The 23,972-nt window shown below is 36.3% G+C and overlaps 1 pseudogene; it reads left to right on the forward strand.

Moving 5' to 3' along the window:
* The first annotated feature begins 153 nt into the window (after nucleotides 1-153).
* Nucleotides 154-552, forward strand: LOC149228424 (lysM domain-containing GPI-anchored protein 3 pseudogene; annotated as a pseudogene).
* The last annotated feature ends 23,420 nt before the right edge of the window (nucleotides 553-23,972 follow it).

Here is a 23,972-nt window from a genome sequence, read left to right on the forward strand (position 1 = left end):
TATTTGGTGTTGATGATCTTTGGGCTGTTAGTAGCTATATTTTACATTTGGTATCGGAGCTACAATCAATAACTGTTCCTATGATTGCAATTGATCTGTTCTGTGCTTTACTCATGTGATTGAGCCTTCGGGAAATTGTGGGGGTTTCATGAAATGATCAATCCTTTTGTTGCTGTTAGTCAAGTATCATCAAGAGCCCTATCGAAATCCACGATCGAACCATGCAATGGATCAGATACCTGCGATTCCCTTGTCGCTTACTTGCTTCGAACTGATTTGAAGGTCTCAGAGGTGGCTACTCGATTTCGAGTAGATCCTTTATCGATACTAGGTGCCAATGGATTCGATCCTCTGACCTCTGATTCTCAAACCCAAATCCTTCCCGCCGGTTCGTTCTTAAAGGTACCCATTAGATGCCAATGTGTCAATGGAATCCGGAAGTCTATGTCCACTGTGTACACTGTCCAACCCATTGATACTCTGCGCGGCATTGCGGATTCGGTGTTTGGGGGCTTGGTCACACCATATCATTCGCTGTGTATGTTGGAATGAATAGTATTGCATGCCCTGCAATTTAAAGTTAGATATCGCCGTTGTTTTGAATAATATTGCATGCCCTCAAGTTTAAAGTTAGATATAGAGGACGGTATGTGCAGTCCATCTATCGCTGCAGTCCATCTATCGCGGATTTTGAATTACTGCAAAGCCTCTTCGGCATAACCATCCCTAGCATAAGCTGCAATCCGCGTAGTCCATGACACTACATTTCGTTGCGGAATTTTGTCAAACACATTGCATGCATCGTCTATGCTTCCGCATTTGCAACACATGTTTAAAAGGATGTTGTTGAGACATGAGATCAACGCGTAAGTGTTTGATGGGAAGATTAAGATTTTAGTGTAAATCTTTGTTAAACGAAATAGATTTACATTTTAATGTGTAAATAAAGCTATTAATAAAGTTTCAATGTACCACATAAATAACGTAACACAGCATGTAAAGAAACCCGTGATGTAGCTTTATCACATATACTCTGTGTATATATATTTTAAGAGGGAAAATATATATTTTGATATTTTATAGAAAATCAATTTACACATTAAGAAGGGTGTGTATATATTTTGATCAATAATCAGAGTTTTTAGGGTCTTTTCGTGCATCATTTATTGTTTTGGCTTTGCACGATTAAAGTTTACTGGTGCAAAATAATTGTTTGAAATTTGGGCATAAAAGTAATTGCTCTATGACTGATTGTTTTGCATAAGGTATGTGTTATAAATTATTTATGCACATGAGATTTATGATTTTGTTAATCACCAAAGTGGTCAAAATCAGAATGTTGTTTTGCATAAGGTATGTGTTTATGCACATGAGATTTATGATTTTGTTAATCACCAAAGTGGTCAAAATCAGAATAATCATTTAGTGCATAAATGACATAATGATTATTGATAGAAATTGCCAGTTATAATAATACCAATTAAAAACTGGCGTCACTAATGATAGAACCTGAGAACTTACCCAAAGGAAAGTCTTGTTCTATAACTAGTTGACATGATGAGGTTTGATAGATATTTTGATTAAATAAATATTGATCATCCAAAGATGTCAGTTCTATTTAATTGAATATATTTATTACCTACTTATGTTTTGGTATTTAATTATGTTAAGTATAAGATAGTATCTACCCAAAGGAGTGCTATATTATACTATTATGTCTACATCTGAATCGCGTTAGTTATGAGCTTATAGTTATTTCATTTTGCAGGATGTCTATCTTTCGTATGTTTTGAATCAAATTTAGTTGAAGTTCCTATTAATACATGGTGGCTTGATACTAGTGCTACAACTCATGTTTCCAACAATATGCAGGGATTTCTTACGATCCGAACCATAAATCCAAATGAAGATCGTTTTCTCTTTATGGGAAACGGAATGAAATCTTCAATTGAAGGCATTGGGACTTATCGTCTAATTCTAGAAAGTGGATATGTATTAGACTTATACAGTACCCTTTATGTACCTTCATTATCTAGAAACCTTATTTCCGCAAGTAAATTGGATATTTCTGGTTTTAGATGTATGATTGGATCTGGTTGTTTTGATTTATATAAGAATACTGATAATGTTGGTTCTGGTATTCTAATTGATGGTTTATATAAATTGAAACTGAATGACACTTATGCGAATTCCTTGTTGAATGTAGTAAATAATGTTGGATGTAAACGTAGCAGGTTGAATGAAAATTCTGCTTTCTTGTGGCATAAACGACTAGGTCATATATCCAAAGAAAGAATGATGAGATTAGTAAGTAATGAAATTTTGTCAAATTTGGACTTTAGTGATCTAGAATTATGTGTGGATTGTATTAAAGGTAAACAAACCAAACATAATAAGAAAGGAGCCACCAGAAGCAGCCAGCTTCTTGAAATAATACACACTGATGCGGACCTATGGACACTCCAGCCTTTAATGGAGAAAAGTATTTCATCACTTTCATTGACGATTTTTCCCGTTATGGTTATGTCTATTTGCTTCATGAAAAATCTCAATCTGTGAATGTCCTTGAGACATTTGTAAAGGAAGTTGAGAGGCAATTAGATAAAAAGGTGAAAATCATAAGGTCTGATAGAGGTGGTGAATATTATGGTAAATATAATGAGTCAGGCCAGTGTCCAGGTCCATTTGCAAAATTCCTCGAAAGTCATGGCATATGTGTGCAATACACAATGCCAGGTACACCACAGCAAAATGGTGTAGCAGAAAGGCGCAATAGGACGTTAATGGATATGATTAGGAGTATGATGTCAGATTCTACACTACCTAAGAATTTGTGGTCGTATGCTCTCAAAACCGCTAACTATTTGTTGAATAGGGTTCCTAGTAAAGCTGTTCAAAAGACTCCTTTTGAGTTATGGACTAACAGGAAACCTAGCTTAAGACACCTGCATGTTTGGGGTTGTCCAGCGGAAGCGAGAATTTATAATCCACATGAAAAGAAATTAGATTCTCGAACGATCAGTGGGTAATTTTTAGGTTACCCTGAGAAATCTAAAGGGTATGTGTTTTACTGTCCTAATCATAGTCCAAGAATTATAGAAACTGGTAATGCAAGATTCATTGAGAATGGTGAAGTTAGTGGGAGTACTAGAAGAGAAATAGTAGAAATAAAGGAAACAAGGGTAAATGTTTCATTGCCTAGAATAGTTCCTCCATCTACTATTACTCCAAATGTTGTTCCAGCTGTTGTAGAACAACATGATGATAATGAACAACATATAAATGAAGAAGTACTTCCTGAAGGAAATGACTTACATAATGCTGATATGCATGAACCACAACAAGTAGCATTAAGAAGACCTCAAAGAAATCGTAGGTCAGCTATTTCTGATGATTATGTGGTTTATATGCAAGAATCAGATTATGATATTGGAATCAATAAGGATCTAGTTTCGTTTTCACATGCTGTAGAAAGTAAAGAGTCAAAGGAATGGATTAATGCCATGAAAGAAGAAATGAAATCCATGCAACAAAATGAAGTTTGGGATCTCGTTGAGTTACCACATGGCTGTAAAAGAGTCGGATGTAAATGGGTTTTTAAAACCAAACACGACTCTAGTGGTAATATCGAACGGTATAAAGCTAGGCTTGTTGCTAAGGGTTACACTCAGAAAGATGGTGTTGATTACAAGGAGACATTTTCTCCTGTTTCGAAAAAGGACTCACTAAGAATAATAATGGCATTAGTAGCTCATTATGATTTGGAGTTACATCAAATGGATGTGAAAACAACCTTTCTAAATGAAGATCTTGATGAGGATGTTTATATGGATCAACCTGAGGGTTTTTCTGTAGAAGGTAAAGAACAATTGGTGTGTAAACTTAAGAAATCAATATATGGGCTTAAACAAGCATCCCGGCAATGGTATATTAAGTTCAATACCATTATTACATCTTTTGGTTTTAAGGAAAATACGGTTGATCACTGTATATACCTAAAGATCAGTGGGAGCAAGTTTATTTTTCTGGTCCTTTATGTTGATGACATCTTGCTTGCTGCAAATAATTTAAGTATATTGCGTGAGACTAAGGAATTTCTCTCAACGAACTTTGAAATGAAAGACATGGGAGAGGCATCCTATGTGATTGGAATAGAAATATTCCGTGATCGATCACAAGGAATATTGGGATTGTCTCAGAAAGGATATGTCGAAAGGATTCTAGAGAGATTTGGAATGAGTAAGTGTTCACCTGGGATAGTTCCTGTACAGAAAGGTGATTGGATATAGCGATTCAGATTTTGCTGGATGCATCGATACTAGGAAATCGACTTTTGGTTACCTGTTTATGTTTGCTCAAGGTGCCATATCATGGAAAAGTGCGAAACAGACTATCGTTGCTTCATCCACTATGGAGGCAGAATTTGTGGCATGTTTTGAAGCCACAATTCACGCATTATGGTTGCGGAACTTTATTTCAGGACTTGCGGTTGTCGACACCATTAGCAAGCCGCTGAAAATTTATTGTGATAACTCTGCAGTAGTATTTTTCTCAAAGAACGACAAGTACTCTAAAGGTGCCAAACATATAGAACTGAAGTATCTTGTTGTGAAAGATGAGGTTCAGAAACAAAGAGTGTCAATCATGCACATCAGGACAGAACTTATGATTGCAGACCCTTTGACGAAAGGGTTACAACCAAGACAATTTAAGGAACATGTTCAAAGAATGGGTCTTGGTTGTATTTGTAATAATTGATTTGTGACATTCTGAGCTCTTTTATGTGTTTCTGATATACAATTATGTGTCTCTTCTTTTAATGAAGTAGTACGTATTTTATGTAATTTTAAACAAGAAAGAGTCTTATAAAGATATTATGTTTAATCATATGATATAAGACATTATGTGGACCATTATGCTGTTTTATATAAATTATGAGTATGAATTGATGGATTGCTGGTATTGTAGTATATGGAAGGGAATGCATTGAATTAATAGTGCACAACCGCCATAACTCTCAGCAATTTATCATAGTATGATGTTCAACGCTTAATATTATGAATAGTCGGGTCAAGTGGGAGAATGTTAGAAATTAAATGGAAGTTTCTAAATCTTAATGTGACCCAACTAATTAAGTCATTCCATAATTAAAAGCATTAAAGCATTAAAGCATTAAAGCATTAAAGCGTTGAATTGGTATATGATGGACGTACCAGATTTAAAGTTAAAAATATAAAGGATTGGGTCCTCTCTCTCCCACACAAGAGTTGTATTCTTCTCCATCAAGAAACACATAAGGAAGTGAGGGCAAGAGGAGAGAAACCGAATTCTGAGAAGAAGACAGAAGACAGAAGACAGAAGATGGCAGCCATTACATCTTCCGCTGTTAGTCAAGGTATGTCATCTTAAACAACATATTAAGTTCAGAATGTGAAATATTTGGTGTTGATGATCTTTGGGCTGTTAGTAGCTATATTTTACAAGACATACTAAATCTAAATCAATCTTTTGAGTCGCAATTTTTTTTTTCCAAATTTTGAAAATTAATAGTGTCATTTTACATAAATGGTTGACACTTTGTCAAAGCTCGTCTGCAGTCGATAGGTACTAGACCCAACGAAAAAAGATTCGAAACTCATCGGGTATACTTTTTCACTACGATTTATGAGACTAAAAATGTAAATAGCAATGGTTTATTCTTAAATTTTGATACCTTCAATGAGGAATTTAAATGACAAGGATTTGCATTTTCTTTTTGTGGCATATGACGTGAAATTTTGACTCTTAGTGGACTTTCGATGGAGTACTCATAACATATACGATTTTATTGATTTCTTTGCACATAATTTTTCATTCCAAAGGTTGGAGTAATTTTCTTTGGTTTCACTTGAGACTCTATGGGGTTGGAACTGGCATTTCAAATGAAAATGAGGTAGGTTTAGTAAAGATGTTTGCCACATTATTATTTATATTACAGCAAATTAAGTTAATATTTTTTGGTTGTATTTTTTGATTTCTTATAAAATGATGGTGTGTTTCAACATGTTTTGATTAGGTATGATATATTGTGTTGCTTGTCAATTTTATAGAATTTTGGTTATCATATTTGATAGTTATTGGTATTTTTTATTTTCTCCCATATCTTCAAGAATTCACATTAACCAGATTGCCTCACATGTGGCATAATGTAAAGCTTTGTATTCAGCTTTAATGGACGACAAGGAAGTAGTTGGTTGGTTCTTGCTACTCCATGACACAATCTTGGATCTTATTCCAAATGCATAGCTTGTAGTTGACTTTCTATCATTAGGATCTCTTACCCAATATGATTATGAATGACATGTCAACTTGATTTTAAAATCATCAGCATATCAATACCAAACTTAACAATCCCTTTCAAATATTGAAGGACTATCTTTGCTGCTTTCCAATGATTATTTTGAGGCTCAGTCATGAATTGACTTAATATATTGATTGAATATGCAATATATGGTATGGTTGTAGTGATATAATTCATACTTCCCACCAATTATCACTCCAAAGTATCATTACTTCTTTTATTTCATTATCACTGCTAAGCTTAACATTTCTTCTAATGGATTAGATACTTGTTTACATTCAAACATATTAAGCCTGTTAATTAACACCATTATATACTTTCTTTATGTGATTAGTGTCATATAATATTTTTTCCATACACTAAGACCTAGACAATAATGTAAGTGACCAACGTCCTCTAACTCAATACACTATAACAACTATTTTTGAGTTCTTAAATTAACTTATTATCATTTCTTGTCATGATCATATCATCGACATGTAAAGAAACCAAATCAATATGATCATTTTCATCCTTCTTAATATAATATTTGGATCACCTTTACTTCTAATAAAACCTTCTTTTTGTTGTAGCAAAGACTCTTCATCTCATTATAAAGAAATATAGACATGGTGGCTTTCAATGATCTCGCACTAGGGAAACAAGGTTGGTGGTAATGTCGAAGTTTCTCAACATCCAAAAAAACATTGATGTCATAAAAGTGCAAAACTAAAAGGCTATTGTTCAATGGCCCCAGACCAACCAAAGAAACTATGAATTGAAAATTGAAAATCTAGAAATAAAAAGTATCAAAAGAAGAGTGTATTGAGTTCATCATCTAGTCTTGGGGGACTCTAACTCTTTAATAGCTATCAGTTCTTTGCTTCTCCTTGGTGAGTAGCCGAGATCTCCTTCTATGCATTCTAGTCGTCGGTCCAACCCTTGATTCGTGGGTTGAATCTTGTCTAGAATCAGTTGAATATCCTCCCTTACTACATTCTTGTCCACCAAAACTTGTCCCATAAGCATCTTAAGATGCTAATATATTTCAATCACATGCAAGTAGTGGTTGAATCTCCCTCTACTGCGACCAACATCCAGTATACAATCTATAAATTCACTATAAGCCTCCATCTTTGATAGGCATCCCTACTCACCAAAATTTTCTCACTCAGCCTAGGAATTCCTCCTGTATATGTGATGGGCTGTTCTCTCCATATTAGTCAGTGGAGGATTCAATGCATTGCCACAAAAACTTGTCCCATAAGCATCTTAACATGCCAATATATTTCAATCACATTCAAGTAGCGGTTGATTCTTCCTCTAGTGTGACCACCATCTTGTATACAATCTATAAATTCACTATAAGCCTCCATCTTCGATAGGAATCCCTACTCACCAACAATTTCTCACCCAGCCTAGGAATTCCTCCTATATATGTGATGGGTTGTTCTCTCTATATTAGTCAGTGGAGGATTCAACACATTATTGGGCACAAGTATGCCCAATTTCTTTGTAATATGCCACTCTTCTTCTTATTGTAGCTCATTGTCTAGACATTATGTTGTTCATCTGATCCTTTGGAATAGAAGATTGTGGAAAAGAGAAGGTGATAGAGAAGGGGATGATGTGTTGTGGAAATAAAACATAGCCAGACTTTGAGGGTGTTCCATGATCCTGAAACAAGCTTGAAGCCACGTAAAGAGAGAATTCCTAGAGTATGAAAGAGTGTTAAAAGAATTCCAAAGTCAAGGGGAAAGTGGGATAGTGAAGTGATGAGGAAAAATCAAAAGAGGGATCAACAAGGGAGAGAGAGAGGAGTGACATACAAGAAAAGTAGAGGAAAACCCAAGAGAAAGGCTTGCCCAACAAGGAAATAGTTGAGCATGGCTTACACTAGCGATGGAGCAACATATTTAATAAGAGAGGCCACCCTTTTTCCATGAATCTTACAAGTGGAATCCATATGCACCGATTAGTTCAAGGTTTGTGCCTGCAATTGCTCCCCAACTTAGGTAATGATGCTCTTATGCTCAAGGTATTCATTTTCTAGCATGTGTGATGCAACTGTTGCACACAACAATAAATTTGAAAGGACTCCAAGTGTTACTCCTTCATATTGTCACAATAACCATTTGGCTATGATTTTATAGCCAAATTATTATGCATTAACGACCTTATTCTCCCATAAACCTCATGAGATGTTGAATGGTGTGCCTTTATAATTCATGGCATGTTGTTGGTATTATTTTAACATCCCCTGGATGATTTTCCATGTAATAAAATAATACCAAGGTCATGGGACATGTATTCTAAGATGAATAGTGGGCAAACATTATAGTGGGCATCACTTGTGGTTTATGTATGGCTATGGAAATTGGCAACAGAAAAGAGGCAATGAATGGAATTTAATTATAAAAATAAAGGAAAATTGGAGAAAAGGAAGGTGAAGAGACACAAATTTGCATGCAAGGGAAATTAGAGAAAAAATGAAGGAAAATCAAGAAAAAAGGGGCATCAATAATAAAAATCCATCAGAGAAACAATCAATAGATTTTGGTTATTACATATTTTTTCAATTTAACATTTAGCTCTCTTACACTCTTGCACACTTAGAGTATTCTTGGAGCACTCTAGCATTCACTTAGATTTGGAGAAAGAAAGCAAAGGAAAGCAAGGAAACACAAGGAGACAATTAGATTAACAACTACAACAGGGTTACCTTGTAGGTAACAGGTTGCATGTATGATCTCCTTGTTTGTTTTTGGATGCATAGTATATGCATGTGGTTCCTTGGTTATGTGTTGTCACTAGGATGGATATTTCCCTAGATTGATAGTGGTTTCAGTATTTCCATTTCCTAGATAGCCATGATGTAGTGGGTTCCCCATTTATTTTTCTAATTAATTCTCAAGTTTCCTATGCATGTGGGTTGGGATAAATTCTCTGGAGCCCTGAAACAAATTAGGTTCCCTGAAGACTGTGGATTGAGATGAGAGATCTCTTGAGCGCTGTAACAACTTGGGTTCTCTAGAGGATATGGGTTGAGATACTAGTTTATGGAGCCCTGGACAACTTGGGTAGAGACTAATCTAGTTGATGTTAGTGATTTCTAGACTGTGTAGGTGAGATCATTGTGCTTGAGGGTTGAGGCGGTTTGGCCTTTGGAGGCCCTGGTTGGTTTTGTTTTGGTTTAACCTTTATGATACCATATTCATGCTTGGATTATGGCACGAGGGTGATTGGATGAAAGAGAGATTTGGTTCATTCCAATCTATGGTTGGGTGGTATATGGAAGTCCTTGACTTGGTTGGAATTTTCATATGTTAATATGAGTTATTTTCCTATTGTGATCTATGAGAACTTGTACTAGTTATTATGGTCATCTTGTGGATGATTTGTCATGATTTCTATTCTGGTTATATGCAAGTTATATGCATGGTTCTATTATGTGCTCTGGCTAGGGCTCTTGTTCATGATTTGATAAGTTATTGAATGGTTGATGAATGCATGAGCTAACAAGTGTTGTTGTAGTTATCTTAAGAGGGTATAGAGCCTTCTTGGTGATTTTCAGATGAAGTTCAGAAGTTTAAGATCAGATATATATTCATTACCTATAGCTTATATCTTTATTATCTGTTTGAAGAGATGTATATCTTTTATTAGGCATGTCTAGGTCAAGATATTTCTCAAGTTTTGGTTGTTTAGAATTGTTATCATCATTATCATGATTATGGAAAGTTACAAGCAGTTTTGGGTAGTGGTATGGAGGACAACTTGAAAAAGTGGCATAGATCTCATGACCACATGCATAGAACGGAGAAAATTGGGCCATAACCACATGGAGACAGTCCTATGGGTGTGGTTATAGCTTCCCAGCCACATGCATGAAGTGTTATGGATGTGGTTGGGGAGTAGAACCTAGTGAAAAAAGTTCTAGCTTAGGGATTGATCACCTGGGCTGATTGGTAGGTTCCTGAGTGATCTGTAGCATCTGAGGGATTTCAGATTACTTCATGTTTGTTGGCCCCACTTCCATAACTAGAACTTGGAGGTTGGGTCATATTATATTGACACTTAGCTCATGTTTACCCTAGAGAGCTTGTAAAAGTGGGTAAATTTGGGAGGGGTAGTTACAGGGTGGTATTACAGCTTCCGAGTTCAAACGCTTGGACTGGATGGGCTAAATGAATATTGTTATGCATGCATGTTAAATATGTGTCTACTATGCATGCATTGTGATGGTTATGGTTATCATGCATGTGGTCATTATTGCAGTTTTGTGTTATCATGCATGATGTGAATATGTTGATGTCATTATGTATCTCTATCGTGTTAATCTGGATTGATTGTATAGATGAGATAACCTCCCCTGAAATGCACTGAGTTATGATTTTGATTATGTATATATTTGGTTTATCTAACATGACATGTTTGCAGGAGATAGAAAATCAAAGATGACGAGAAGAATGGTGGGCTATAGTTCACATAAATCTCCTTAAAGGCATGATGTGAATTCTATGGAATGGGAAAGGTCAGCTGGGAAGCAAGGAGAATAGTACTCTCTTGATTTAGAAGATACACTGAGAATTTTGAAGGTAGGGATAATAAGTTGCAAGGAAGAGAATAATAGGTTGATTGAGGCATAGGAAAGACTTACCATAGCTCACGAAAAGAAAGCAAAAAATTATTACAGTCACCCTTCAGAGCCTTTCAAATTTGCAGAAGTAGGTACAAATGGGGATCGTTCAAGGATAGGAAGAAAATAAAAATGGGGCATATGGAAGTAGGTCTCATAGAGGTCACAAGTTGGATAAGGGTGACATAGTAAGAGGTGGTTGATCTTTGGATACACCTGACATGCATGCTAGCACTTATGGATTTTATACTAGTTTCAGTTCTAAGAGATATCATCGTCATCACCACCAACATCCTTATAGGAGGAGTGAGAATAAATATTTTTCAAAGTTCAAGAAATCAAAGCCTCCTACTTTTGATGGGGTTGTGAAGAAATCGGAAGATGCAGAAGCATGGCTACTTGGGATGAAGAAGTTTTTCATATTGCATGATTATTCACAGAATATAAAAGAAAAGATACTTATCTTTAGTCTCAAGGGAAAAGTATATATTTGGTGGGAATATGTGAAGCAAGTCAGAGGCATTAGGGTACAGGAGTTGAGTTGGCGAGATTTTAAAAGACTCTTCAGGAAGAATTACTTTTCTGAGAGATATTATGATGGAAAGATGGGTTCCATGACAGATGAAGAGTATATGACCAAGTTTCTAGAGTAGTTGAGGTATGTTCCATACCTCAAGGATGAGAAGGAAAATGTCGAAAGGTTCATCAGTGAATTGCATTTAAAATTTAAATATCAGATTGTGTATGACGATCCTTGGTCATTGGAGGAAGTCATTAGCAGGCTGAAGCATTGTTATGAGAAGTCTAAGTGCAAGTCTGAGCCTAAGCGGGATTGGAAAGGTAATGAGAAGACTAAAGGAAAGTGGGCTAAGAAGCGAGGAAGACTTTAGGATATGGGTAACAAAGAGAACGTAACACCTTATAAAAAGTTTAATGCAGTTGATAGAGGACATGGATTTAAGCCTGAGGAGCAGAATAAGGGTAATGACAAGAAGCCTTTGACGTGTTGGAATTGTGATGGAGAGCATTGTAGGAGTGACTGCCCCTCGCACTAGAGTGGCAGGCCTCAGATTTATAGTGCTCAAGAGGAAAATAAAATTGAAGATGTTGGTTAGAGTATTCCTCAAGTTTATGCAATAGTGGATAGTAGGCAAGTTGATCATCAAGCATCAATTATAAAGATGGAATGTAATCTTTGTGATCTAGTTGTTTTTATTTTGATTGACCCTGGATTGAATTATAGTTATATAAGTCCTAACCTGGTGGATAAATTTTTCTTGAATAAAGAAGTTTATGCATAATCTTGGTTGGTGCAGTTGGCTACAAAGGCTAAGAGAAGAGTTCATCATTGGATGAGATCTTGTGCATTTGAGATGAATGGTATGCCTACATCAGCACATCCAAATGTGATTCCTTTGGGATCATATATTATGATTTTTGGCATGGATTGGTTGTTCATTCACAGGACTAAAGTGGATTACTATGATAAGTTTATTGAGTGCCTGGATGATGATGGGGAAAGGAGAGTTTTGCAGGGAAATAAGAAGCCTATATCAGTGAGAATGGTTACAACTATGTAGGAAAAGCGTAGTCTCCAAAAGGGATGTGTATTGTTTGCGGTTCATATTTATAGCGATAAAGGGAAGGATGTTGAGGATGATGGAGTCCTGAAGAGGTGTCTTTTTTTACAACAATTTCAGGATGTGTTTCCTGCAGAGATTCTAGAGTTGCCTCCTCATAGAGAGGTGGAAATTTTCTATTAAGTTGATGTCGAGAGAAACACTAGCATCTAAGGCACTGTACATGATGAGCAATCCAGAGTTGGTGGAATTGAAGTTGCAGCAGGAAATTCTTGATAAGGGATACATAAGGCCAAGTGTGTCACCTTGGGGTCCACCAACATTGTTTGTAAGGAAAAAGGATGGTACTCTCAGATCATGCATTGATTATAGGCAGCTGAATAAAGTGACTATCAAGAACAGGTATCCATTGCCACAAATTGATGATTTGTATGATCAGTTGAAGGGAGTTGCAATGTTTTCAAATATTGGTATGATGTTAGGATATCATCAAGTGCAAATAAAAGAAGAATACATCTACAATACTGCATTCTGTACAAGGTATGGACATGTTAGGTCCCTATAATACTAGTGTATTCCAATATTATTATTGTCATTGTAGCTCCCTATTGTTATTGTTGTGCCCACGTTGTCCCCACATTGTTATTATCATGCCCCATAAAAGCCCACTATTGTTATTATTGTTCCCTTACATTATTATTGTTATGTCGGCTCTGATTATATTGTGACCCGTTATACTCCTATATATAAAAAGGAGGTCTTGTCATTTGTATCATCCAAAAATTGTTCATTTGTGTAATGTAAAGGAGGTTGCCCCCTCAAAGAGGCTACTTTTGAAGTCGTTGATCTATATCATTCTTCTATTTTGTGAGTTGGTTGCATAACAATTGGTATCCGAGCTTTGGATTCTAGGGTTTCACTACTTCAAATAGGTCATCGTGCCATTTTCGACATAACTCTTTCTTGGAGAATCCAATCTGGATCGGACTTGTGGGGTTGGAAAAAGGACACAGAGTGCTATGACAGGATGAAATTTCAAACCTTGGAGATCCAAAATTACAGATATACAACAAATTCAATATCGAGCTCCTACATAGAGAAAAAAGGTGTGTAGCCTTTTAAAAAAAATTCATAAGTTTGGTTTGAAAAATTTGTTTGAAGTGATTCAAAGGGCATAGTGAAGCATATTTATCAATAATTGATGCCCCAAAGAAAGAAAATGGAAACACCTAGTAAGCAACCTGAAAGATCTAACATAACTCATGAATAAGAGGAAGAAATACAACATGATATATCAAAATTATGAGACCAAGTGCAACAAATTTCACTCTCACAAAAAGTAACAGAAGCTAAGATGGATGGTTTAAATAAATGCATGGAAGCTAAGATGAATGGCGTGGAAGCTAAGATGGATGGTGTGGAAGCTAAGATGGATGGTTTAGAATTAAACATTGAAGATTTGAAGAAAGACATGGAAGGTTTGAAAGGAGATTTGGCAAAGTTGCTACAATAAATGCTTCCTAATGGCAAAAGGTAGTAGAGGAAACTCATGATGAGAACAAAAGAAATGTTAGTCATGATTTCATAGAATCTAACGTTGGATTGAAGACCCACCATGTTCCAAAGATCAATATGAGGACATTTGATGGCAAGGATCCTGTAACATGGATACTATAGATGGAGCAATAATTCGATCTCCATAATGTGCAAAACACACAAAAGGTACGCATTGTGACTTTGTATTTGGAACCCAATTAGTTTGTATGGTATCGATGGATTTTCTCTCATCAAATTGTCACTTGGGCAATTTTTACAGAATAAATGATAGCAACTTATGAGGATACAAAAAGCAACACCTTTTTTAGCCAATTGATAAATCTCAAACAAAAGGGTTCAATGGTGGAGCACATTGAGGACTTCCAAAAATTGAATATAAGGGTAAAAGATATTCCAGATGAGCATAGGGTTGATGTGTTCATAGGGACTGTAAAGGATAACATCCAACATGAGGTTCGCCTTTGGGAACCTAATTCATTGGAGAAGGCACTCAGGTTGGCAAGAAAAATTGAGAGAAAAATTATGGCAACAAGGAAGCCTACCAATGACAACTATAAAGATGGAAGTGTTGTTTCCCATAGCCTTCCACAACCTACAAGGTTAACAACACAAAAATTGGAAGAAAAAATAGCAAAAGTTCTTTATACAGTTGTGATAGAAAATAAACTAAAGGTCATAAGTCTACTGAGAAGAAATTATTTTACATAGATTGTGAAGAGGAAGAAGAAAAGGAACAAGAAATATAAAAAGAAGAGGATACACTCCAGGAATAAACCCTAGAGAAAGAAAAATTGAATCCGACCATATATTGTAATGCATTAGCTGGAATTACCACTCCTCAAACTATCAAGATAGAAGGACAAATCAAGAAGAAAAATGTAATAGTGTTGATTGATTCGGGTAATACCCATAATTTTATTCATTGTAAGATAGTGCAGGAATTGAATTGATTCCTATATCCAACACCAGAGTGTCAAGTGATGGTTGCAAATGGAGGAACCATAAATTGCTCTGGAAAAGGCCATAATATCAAGATATCCATGGGATAATATGTGTTTAATAGTCCAATGTTGTCCATTCCAATGGGTGGTGCTGATGGTTTACTAAGATTCCAATGGATACAATCTTTGGGTACGATAACTTTTAATTTTCAATAAATTTTCTTGATTTTTTTTTTTATATATATATATATATATATATATATATATATATTATTATTTTTAATTAATTAATTTAATTTTTTTTTATCAGAAGGAAAGGAAGTTGAATTAAGGGGTATCGCAGGGAAACTGGGAAAGATAATAAGCTATCACAGCATGACAAAGCTTCTAAAGAAGGAACAACTAGGCGTAATTGCACAATTATGTTCGCTAGAGGTTCCCACATCGAAATCATCTATTTGTCCAGATCTCCAAAAAGTCTTGGACAATCATTCCAAGGTATTTGAGACTCCCAAAGGCCTCCCACCTATTCGTGATCATGATCATCCTATTCATTTGATTCCAGGAAGTGTTCCTCCAAACATCAGGCCTTGCAGATATCCCTATGCCCAAAAGAGTGAAATTGAACGTATGGTTGCAAAAATGCTAGGGGCTGGTATAATTCAACCTAGTCAAAGTTCTTTCTCTGCTCCAGTAGTATTGTTGCACAAGAAGGATGGATTATGGCACGTGTTTCCGGATTATAGGGAGATCAACAAGCTCACTATTAAAGATAAGTTTTCCATTCCTGTCATTGATGAATTATTGGATGAATTGCATGGAGCAATTTACTTCACCAAGTTGGACCTTCGTTCAGGATATCATCAAATTAGAATGAAGACTGAAGACATTCCAAAAACATCATTTAGAACTCATGAGGGTCATTATGAATTTTTGGTCATGCCTTTTGGCCTTACTAATGCACCTTCTACATTTCAAGGTTTGATGAATTCCATTTTAAAGCCCTTCTTTAGAAAATTTGTGTTAGTATTTTTTGATGATATACTAATCTACAACAAGTCTTGGAAGGATCATGTTCAACATGTTGATAGAGTGCTCAAACTATTGGAGGAGAAACAATTATATGCAAAAAGATTGAAATGTTTCTTTGGAGTACAAGGGCTGGAATATTTGGGTCATATTGTATCTCATGAAGGTGTTAAGGTAGACCCTAGAAAATTAAAGCCATTAAGGAATGGAAAATCCTCACATCCATAAAGCATTTGAGCAGGATTTCTCAGGTTGACAGGGTATTATCGCAAGTTTGTTAAGAATCATGGGAGAATAGAAGCACCTCTAACAACATTACTGAAGAAAGATGCATTTTCTTGGACTCGAGAAGCAACGAAAGCCTTTGAACATCTTAAAGAGGCAATGTGCCAAGCACCAGTCTTAGCTACACCAGACTTCACAAAAACTTTTATTGTGGAATGTGATGCCTCCGGAAATGGAATTGGTCTTGTTTTAATGCAAGAAGAAATACCCAGTACTTTTTAAAGTCGTCCAATCAAAGGAAAGTATTTACACAAAGCTGTTTATGAGAAGGAAATGTTGGCAATACTACATGCACTTAAGAAATGGCGACCTTACCTAATGGGAAGACACTTCAAGGTAAAAACGGATCATGATAGTCTTAAATACTTTTTAGAACAAAGATTATCTTTAGAAGAGCAGCAAAAATGGGTCACAAAGATGTTGGGTTATGAATTTGAAATCATCTACAAAAAAGGGAAGAAAAGTGTTGTTGTAGATGCACTCTCAAGAAAGGATGAGGATGTGGAAGCATTGCTTTGTGCCATTTCTATTATCCAATCAGATTGGATAAATGAAGCAAGGGATGAATGGAAGAATGACGAAAATTGTGGGAATTCATTCAAAAGTTGCAGCAAGATCCCAATACATATGATACATTTAGCTGGAAAAATGATTTGTTATGATACAAAGGTCACTTATACCTCTGTAAGAAATCCTAACTAAAACAAAATATTCTTTTGGAATTGCACGCCTGTCCCTTAGGAGGGCATTCAGGATTTTAAAAAACTTACCACAGAGTTAAGAAGGATTTTTTTGGGAAGGCCTTAAATCTAATATTCAAAAGTTTGTGGCAGAATGTTTGGTTTGCCAACAAAATAAAGTTGAGGCAATTAAAAACCCAGGTCTATTACAACCTTTATCCATTTCAAGTCAACGTTGGGAGGAGGTTTCAATGGATTTTATCACAAGTTTACCCAAGTCCGAAGGAAAGAGTGTCATCATGGTGGTAATTGATAGACTTATCAAGTATGCACACTTTTGTGCATTATCTCATGCATTTAAATCTAGTCTAGTTGCTACAACATTTATGGAAACAATTCAAAAGCTACATGGAAACCCAAAGATTATTGTAAGCGACAAAGATCCTATTTTCACTAGAAATTTTTGGACAAAATTATTTTCTTGTCTGGGTACTCAGTTAGATCATTTCTCATCTTATCATCCTCAATCTGATGGGAAAGTTGAGATAGTGAACAAATGTTTGGAAGGATATCTTCGTTACTTTGTATCTGATAAAAAGACATAATGGGTCGAATGGTTACCTCTAATTAAATGGTGGTATAACACTTCCTTCCATACTGCAACAAAAATGACCCCATTTATGGCACTTTATGGATATCATCCACTGTCCATCACATCATATTTAAGAGAAAATTCTAAGGTTCAAGCAGTGGAAGATCACATCGAGCATCAACAAAAAGTTCTCCAACTCTTAAAGGATAAAATGACTCTGGCACATAATAGAATGAAACAATAGGAAAATCAACATCGCAATGAAAGAAGTTTTGATGTAGGTGACTGGGTATTTATACTACTACAACCATACAAATAAATATCCCTCAACCAAGCTAAGAAGGATAGTAAATTATCACCAAAGTATTATGGTCTGTACAAGGTGTTGAAAAAGATTGGTACTATGGCATACAAATTGGAACTTCCTACATCTTCTCGAGTGCACCCAGTTTTACATGTTTCACACTTAAAGAAGGTTATAGGTGACAGGCCTCCAGTTCAAACAATATTGCCAGAACTTAACGAGGAAAGAAAAATCATATTGGAACCTGAAGCAGTCACTGAAACAAGAACTCGATATCTACAAAATCGATCAATTTTAGAGTATCTCATCAAGTGGAAGAACTTACCCGCTAAATATTCCACATGGGAGAATGAGAATTTTATACAGAAGCATCCAGAACTACTCAAGCGTTGAGGAAAACACTTTTTTGAAGGAGAGGGTCATGTTAGGTCCCTATAATACTAGTGTATTCCCTTATTATTATTGTCATTGTAGCCCCTTATTGGCATTGTTGTGCCCATGTTGTCCCCATATTGTTATTATTGTGCCCCATAGAACCCCACATTATTATTGTTATGTCGGCTTTGATTACATTATGACCCCTTAGAATCCTATATATAGAAAGGAGGTCTTATCATTTGTATCATCCAAAAATGATTCATTTGTGTAATGTAAAGGAGGTTGCCCCCTCGAAGAGGCTACTGTTTAAGTCCTTGATCTATATCATTCTTTTATTTTGTGAGTTGGTTGCATAACAAGACATTATGAGTTTGTGGTGGTTCCTTTTGGTCTTGCCAATGCTCCAACCACCTTTATGTGTTTGATGAAAAATGTGTTGTGTCCTTACTCGGACAAGTTTGTGATAGTGTTTATTGATGATATATTGATATACTCCAAGAATGAGGAAGAGAATGCATAACACCTCGCAGTAGTGTTGAGAAAGCATCAGTTGTATGCCAAGCTTCAAAAGTGCAGTTTCTTTCCATCTCATATTAACTACTTAGGAAATGTTGTTTCCAAGGAGGGGATAGCAGTGGACCTAGAAAATATTAAAGCTATCATGGAGTGGCCAACTCCTAGGAATGTGGATGAGGTCATATCATTCATGGGACTAGTAGGTTATTACGGGCGGTTCGTTAGGAAATTCTCACGAATTGGCTATCATATTCTGTAATGCCCCACTTAAATCTTATCCTACAAATTGTGTTAATATTTACATTATCTGAAAATATTGAGAAATATTGGTCATAAAATAAATTTATGATTTCCATTATTCAAATTCCCCACTTACCTTCTCAATTTGAATATTTTGTAGGATATGGTCTCCTTCCATTAATTCAAAATATATTTATTCATTTCACATACCCCAATGTACCCTCACATTTACTTGGGAGAAGACATAGTCCTCTCCATCTTATCATCAATATATATTTATTCATTTCACATTCCCCAATGTACCCTCACATTTACTTGGGAGACGACATAGTCCTCTCCATCTTATCAACAATATATATTTATTCATTTCACATTCCCCAATGTACCCTCACATTTACTAAGGAGAAGACATGGTCCTCTCCATGTAATTACACTTCACATTCCCAAATGTACTTTTCAGATTTACTTGGGAGAAGACATGATCCTTTCCCATTAAATTCTCAATTTTATATTCATGTCACAATTCCAAATGTACTCCTAGCTTAGAAGAGAAGTCAACTAAGGATGGGTGAGAGTTAATGACATTAATGAGAGGTGGTTGAGGAAAGAGGGTATAAAAAGGGAAGGGGGAAGGAAGAAAGGGGAGTGGGAGTCTTGCTTAGGATTGTGGGGGTTGGTTGAGATTGTTTGGCCTTGTTATGATCTTTGAGAGACCTTGGAAACCTATGGAGGTTCCTTGGGTTTGAGAGGAGGAAAGTATCATTATCTAGTTTTGCACATTCTTCTTGAGGACACACTATATCTGGTTGGACTTGGGCATGGAGGGCTAGGGAACCTGTGGAGGTTTCCTGGGCTAGGAATTTATTTCCTAGTTGGCTGGGAGGTAAATCCGGTTGGGTCGGCCAGAGGGAGCGTTCAACAGGAGCTATAAGACAAAGGTATCATCATCAACCGCCGGAACAGGTATTTTTCCATGGACTACTCTTGTTAAGTTGATATCAATGGAATGCTCACCTTAATTTATGCTGCTTATGATAAAATGATAAGATGTTAAATATTTAAAGCTATGTGAAAAGGTCAGCAAGCTCCTTTTATTATTTATAAATTAACAGGAAAATAGATCTGTTAGTGTATAACAAAATAGAGGCTCCAATAATAGGATTCAGGCCCTTACACATGGTATCAGAGCCAGGTTCAAAACCTGGACCCAAAGCCCACTAAACCCCAAAGACCGCTAGAAAGAGGGCTTGAAGGGGGAGTTACAAGATTAGAAGCTTGACAACTCTTTAGAGTTGAGATTATTGTTGCATTAGTGCATGAGACAGCTTACTGTTCCGGAATAGTCTATCTATCTGCCTTTTTTTGGGAGCTAGGACACATAATACATAGCGAAGTAAGGCAAATCGGAAGGTTAAGTCAGTTCGATATAGTGGAGGAATGGGACGGGAGAGTGAATTCGGGCCAATGGGTGCAATTGTAGGAGGAAGAGCTGAATACATTCCGTCGCAGAAGATTGAGGAGAACCGAAAATGCCGCGATTTGATTTTTCTCCTGGTTTTCATTGCATTTTGGGTTGGAATGATCGTTAATTCCAGCTTTGGATTCAATAGAGGAGATCCCCGCAGGTTATATTTCCCACGCTCACTCACTTGCATTGTTACTTCAGATAATGATCACATCGTCCCATGGTTATTTTTAATTAAAGATTCAGGTTTTGTTCAAATTCGCTGATAATTTGAACCGAGTCGAATGTGAATTTTCCAAACTCAAATCTGTCTGACAAGGCAACCAACTGTACACTTTAAACACACACTCAGAAGGAGAGGGGACTATTAATGTGGGACGAATTCCAAACACAGGGATGTGTCACTGTAGTATCATAGCTTGCCACGACGAACTGCAAGCCGAAGATGACCTGTAGGACATAGCACTGAACATGACACATCATCATAGGGACTTGCATCTCGAAGCCAGCGTCTGGATTGAGAAACCTTTTGGCGTGGGAAATGCCTTTTAAACCATATATGGCTGAGAAAGCAGGAAGATGGAATTTTACCTCAATGGGTCTGCGACTCTGCATCCCATGCCAATTCTCCCAGCGAGTCACAATCAAATTAACTTCTGAAAATTAAATCACTGTCTCTTCCACATATTTTTTAAATGGCAGTAACTATAGAATTTCAGAAATCAAGAAGTTTTCAAGTCTAAATAATAGATACTGTGTATCCCGCTGCAAAACATTTTGAAAGCAATCTTGGCATACGTTGATGAAGGAAAGTGGATAGTCCTTCCTACTGACCTTTCTTCTCTTAGTCTCTGATTTTCATTGACACCCACACTTCCCCCATCCCAACATATATATGCGCCCAGGGATGGCTATCTATTTTATGAAAATAACCTTGCCTTGTCCATGCTCCTGCCCTCTTCATCTTCTAGTCATGTATGGATAATGGAACTATCTTGAATAGGTTTGGTGGGATCACGCAGAACCTGCAGGCCTTATTAGACTGACTTGGTTGCTTAATTCTGTGTTCCTTCTTAGAAGCAACGTTTTTGCTACTTGTCTTTCACTTGAACTAAAAGCACTATGTTTGGTTGTCCTTCAACTCTCCTTTTTCATCTGCCTATTCTTATATCTCTCTATCTTATTCCATTTGCTTTTTAGATTGCACTTGTTTGAAATTCTTGCTTGGCCTTTCTTTTTGTAATTATTTTACTCAAATTTATCATCATTTCAGATTTTTCATTTTTCCTTTCCTGTTTGTTCACTTGAATTTCGTTGGAGTTGCTTGTACTGATCCCCTCGTGTTTATTCTATAAATCACCCACTACTTTTAATTTCTTTCTCTTGTCTAGCCGGGTGAAATGTCTGCAGCCAGGATTTCTTCGGTTGACATAACTAGTGAACTTGTCCAAATATTTCTTTAACACTCTCTGATTTCACCGACCCAGCATGCCCTCCTGACAACCTCATGGCGATATGACAATTCCTTTATGTAGATGTAGCAATTTTCATAGTCCAGAATCTGCTTCCAACGAAGTCCTTGATGTATCAAATAAATCACCTCTATGTAGCCTTTGCTAAGATCTATTTCAAGACATATATCGGCACAGGTTGGAATGTTTGGATCCTTACAATTTTTTCTTTAGTTGACGAACCTACCGATTGTGTTCTAATTTATTTCAGCACTTCCTTATCTCAAATATAAGGACGAGTTGAATTTTGAAAGGTGCACAAGCATTGGGAATATAAATAACTTTCATTTCCAGACTAAATGAGGGAAATCATTTCTTCATTGCCAATTTAGGATTATCATAAAACCATGGATCTTCCTTTATGATTGCTCACTATCCTTCTATTTTCCGGGGATTGAAAAGTATAATAAATTATCCTCTAGAAAACAAATACGAAGGACAAGTTACCTCTGGTAAGTTCATTCTTTTTGGACGGTCATTTCTGTGGTTCCTCTGCCAAAACCTCATATCTATCGAATCTGCACATTGGCTCCTTCTCTAAGGAATGCCTCTTCCGTAGTTCAACATTCCGAAGATGTTCAGATTTGGGATAGATTTTGTTTCTTCACATAGGAACCACTGCACCTTCACTTTATTGCACCAGGACACGGTCCTTTTGGCCTTCTGGGAAAAAGGCTCTTGTGTTTGGCCAAAATATCACCTGACATGTGATGGGAAAGAACCTTTTTAAATGGAGGGCCAGTGGTCTCCTTCAATGGAAATTCAAAAGATCAAATCTCCACCACAGGATGAGTCCTCCTCACTGCTTTGAGTTGGTCGCGTTGACACATCCATCCATAGTGAAACTCAGACTTGTGCTTGTTGCCACTGACAGTGGTGAAGCCATGCACACAGCTTAAGAAACCTCAGAAATCAAAGTCATCATTATCAGATACTAAAACACCAGTTAAACTTTTTAACATAAACAGAATGCTTTATGAGGCTGTACATACATTAGTGGAGAGATAATCAAGTCTTAAGATATTTTGTTTTTTTTTATTGATTTAATTTTTATTTTCCATATAACGAAGCACCTCACTCTCTAGTTCATAGGCAAGGGTAAGATATTCTTCAGGGCTGAAGGCTGTTCAACAACAAGGCTCGAAGTCATTACACCAATATACTCGATATGAGCTCATCATGTCACTTGCGGGAATTGAGCCTCGGTGTGGAGGATAACAATCATTCCTCCCAAACACCCTAGATAAACCCAATTGACATAAGATCTTAAGATAACTTTAAATATGCTATTGTAAACATAATTGGTAATGTGTCTTCTTTGCATAGGTTGATTAGTTAAGATGAATATTGAAGAGTTTTCTCATTGTTCTGTTCAGAGTTTCACAACCATGGGAAAAAAATGAGTAAATTTGAGTATTTCTTATGTTTTTTGGTAATTTTAAATTGTTGCATTTGACAATTAATATGAACAATAAATGTACGAGCTAGGCAGTCTAGTAAGTTTTTGGAGTCCTAAAGCTTGTTTATGCACTGCTTTGCAAGATAGGCTGCCAGCTAATAGGACTTGATCTTTCTTGGCAGATACCAACACTTGGGCACAGCCAGAATTCTCTGCATGTACCCAGAGTTTAAATTGGGTACCATAGAATAGCATAGACCTTTTTGCTTTGAGCTGGAGTTCAAACAGAATCTTTTATTCAGTGGGCAAACTTTAGGCAAAATTCTCTGTTGTGATATGTCGAGGTTATTATAACCTTAGCAATGGCAACAGTAGTCTAAGTAATATTAATGATGGTTGAAAGTTCTTAGAGTGTTTGAAAATGAGTGTCTTAGTTTAATAAAATATGAAGATATTTATGTTGAAAGATTTAGTTCGTTATTCTGATGGGTTGGAAGCTACTTTTGAAAATACATGGGGTATAAAATTATAAACTAC

Source organism: Pinus tabuliformis, chromosome J (genome assembly GCF_031772625.1).
Source record: "Pinus tabuliformis cultivar Carrire ecotype Pingquan chromosome J, CPIR1, whole genome shotgun sequence".
In the NCBI taxonomy this organism is placed as follows: domain Eukaryota; kingdom Viridiplantae; phylum Streptophyta; class Pinopsida; order Pinales; family Pinaceae; genus Pinus; species Pinus tabuliformis.